Source organism: Octopus bimaculoides, chromosome 10 (genome assembly GCF_001194135.2).
Source record: "Octopus bimaculoides isolate UCB-OBI-ISO-001 chromosome 10, ASM119413v2, whole genome shotgun sequence".
NCBI classification, from domain to species: domain Eukaryota; kingdom Metazoa; phylum Mollusca; class Cephalopoda; order Octopoda; family Octopodidae; genus Octopus; species Octopus bimaculoides.
The window spans coordinates 11,821,391-11,824,788 of record NC_068990.1 but is presented as its reverse complement, the minus strand read 5'-3'; positions in this window follow the sequence as shown (position 1 = coordinate 11,824,788).

The following is a 3,398-nucleotide window of genomic DNA, read 5'->3' as shown; positions in this document are numbered from 1 at the left end:
ATATATATATACATATCTACACATATATATGTACATATATCACACCCACATATATATAGATACACATACATGTATGTACACACTCACCCACACACGCATGCGTACATACATGCTCAAACACACACAAGCAGGCACACACATATTACTATGTATTTACATATCCATTATCCATTTAGGTAATTAAAATATAACAATTAATTAATATGGCTGAATAAACGAAAGGCGAGTCTGTTAAACAATTAAATATTGAACGATTCATATTTTCTAATGGTTTGTCTGATTATTAAACTGACTGAATGCATTTCAATTGTTATGCTAAGAGAAGAAAGGATAGTTGAACTTTTAATCATAATTATATGCATATATTAGCAAGTGATGAGAACTACTGCTGGCTGCATGCGGTTGCAGACAAATAACTAAGAGGTCAGTGGTTACATCTGACATAAGTGTTTGTTTATAGCCAAGACATTTAAGTTTCAATTGTCTGTAAAGAGTTGTCAAAGAGTTTATACAGGTTCACTGCTTTAAGTGACAGAACCACAATAAAATATATGAGCATTTCAGTAAAGAACAGTTTTAGAATCAGCATTTTTGTGCCTGCCGATCTGGCTAGAAGTGTTCAGTTCCTACTAGATTTCTTATCAGAAAGCAATTTCTTCCTGTGATTAACCCTGCAGCATTCAGATTATCTAGAAAATGTAATGCTTATTTATTCACATTGCTTTGAATTCATCATCATCATCATCATCATCATCATCATCATCATCATCGTTTAACGTCCACTTTCCATGCTGGCATGGGTTGGACGATTTGACTGAGGACTGGCAAACCAGAAGGCTGCACCAGGCTCCAATCTGATCTGGCAGAGTTTCTACAGTTGGATGCCCTTCCTAACAGCTGTAGAATCTCTGCCAGATCAGACTGGAGCCTGGTGCAGCCTTCTGGCTTGCCAGTCCTCATTATGCATTTGAGTTAATCATACATGTTGTTTTGAATTATCTGATAACATCAAGATTCTGATGATATGGTTGTTTATTTTTAGAATGATGTTGTAGGACAGGCATGAGAGGCCAGATATGGCCAGTTTGAATATAAAACAGGTAGAATTTTGGGGCTGGTTATGGCTGGTTTAAATACTAAAGGATTAATACTCATCGCAGTGCACCATTGTCGCTCCATGCTGAAAATTCAAAAGAAACTAGAATTGTCTATGAAATAGTTGTATGCTGTTAACTTAATGTGACAGTCCCCTGAAGGGAATAATACTACTGTTGGTTACACCTAGAAAGCTGCACCGCTTCCTGTCGGCTTTGACACATTTCCTGTGTTATGTTTACAAGGGGGAGACAAGCACCTCCACCCAGCTAATCCTGCATCCAGAGACTAGTTTCTGAGTCTTTGTTCGTCATCAGTCTGGAGTAGCATGATTTGCTAGTCAAAGATGCCTGTCAAGCTCTTGTAAACATGTAATAATTCTAGTGAAATACATTCACTGATTTCAAATTTAGAAATAAGGCATTTCTAAATCTCTCAGAGATTTGAACTCAGTGAATATATTTCACTAGAGTTTTTATATGTTTACAGAAAGTTGACAGGCATCTTCAACTTGCTGGTCATGCTACTCCAGACTGATAACGAGCAAAGACTCAGAAACATGTCTCTGGATGCAGGCTTAGCTGGGTGGAGGTGCTTGTCTCCCCCTTGTAAATATAAGGACACAGGAAATGTGTCAAGGCCTACAGGAAACGGTGCAACTTCCTAGGTCTAACCAACAGTAGTATTATTCCCTTCATGCGACTGTCACATTAATTTGACAGCATACAACTACTTCAACGTATCACTACTGCATAAATCTGTCTGAGAGATTTAGAAATGTATTATTTCTAGAATTGTCTATATTTGGAAATTGCCTGAAGCTGGCAAATCAGATTCAAATAATACATATTTAATGATGGTTTTTAAAATATTTTATTTCGCATGGCTGTATATTAGGAAGCTTGCTTCCCAACAACATGGTCTCATGTTCAGTCCCACTGCACGGCACCTTGGTCAAGTGTCTTCTACTATAGTCCCAGACTGACCAAAGCAGTGTGAGTGGATTTAGTAGATGGAAACTGAAAGAAGTTCATCATATATGTGTGTGTGTATGTGTGTGTGTGTGTGTGTGTTTGTGTGTGCGTGTGTGTTTGCGCATGCATACACACCTTTTTGTATCTGTTTGTCCCCTACCACTGCTTAACAACAGGTGTTGTTGTGTCTATGTCCCCTTAAATTAATGGTTTGGCAAAAGAAACCAAGAGAACAAGTATGAAGCTTAAAAGAAAGAAAATAGTTTGGTGTTGCTTTGTTCAACTAAAATTCTTCAAGATAATGCACCAGCATGGTCACAGAGCGAAACAAGTAAAAGGTCAAGGATAAAAGAAGAGAAATCAGTGCCTACGACTCACTACTGGGCCCCTGAGATTAGTAGGAGAAAGAGAAGAAACCTAGCTCAAATGCTTGCACCTGGGTGGATTCCATTAAAGGTACACAAAATGCCAGGAAGTGGCCTTAAAACAGGAAATGGGTTAAGTATGTCACCCAAGGAAGCTATGAGGAAATTTGAACTTAGAGGACAAGAAGTGAAATAGACAGAGCAAAGAATGGTGTCCAACAATGTTATAGTTCTGCCAATCCACCCCCTGTGGATCGGTACCTTTTTTTAAATTGATCCTAAAATGATAAAAGGTAAAGTTGACCTTAGCAGAATTTGAACTCAGAACACAGAGTGTCAAAATGAATACTGCAAGGTTCCTGATTGATGCTCTAAGGACTCTGCCAATTTGCTGCCGTAGTTGATTAAACAAAGGATACATTTCTACATTTACTTCTTACATGTTTCAGTCATTGGATTGCAGCCATGGTGGGACACTGCATTAAAGGTACTTTCTTTGTTTTTAACTCTGGTTCTTATTTTATCAGACCCTTTTGCCAAAATGCTAGGTCATGGGGATGTAAACAAACCAACATTGGTTGTCATGCAGTGGCAGGGACAAACAAAAAGTCATATACACCTATACATATTTGTATATATATACGACTGGCTTCCACAAAGTTTCTTTTCATCAAATTCACTCAGGAGACATTTGTTGACCTGGGGCTATTGTAGAAGACACTTGACCAAGGTGCTGAACAGTGGGACCGAACCTAAAACCACATGGTTGCAAAGCAAGCCTTTTAATCACCACACTGCCATGGCTGCATCTATTTCTGTTGGAAATTGTCAATGTAATATCAAAAGAATTATAATGTATATTTATATTGTTTTTCTTTTGCATGACAATTTCACTGTAGAACAAATTCAGTTTTTTAGGAACCTCGTAACTGTATGCATATGCCTCACAGCTCTGAGGCAAATA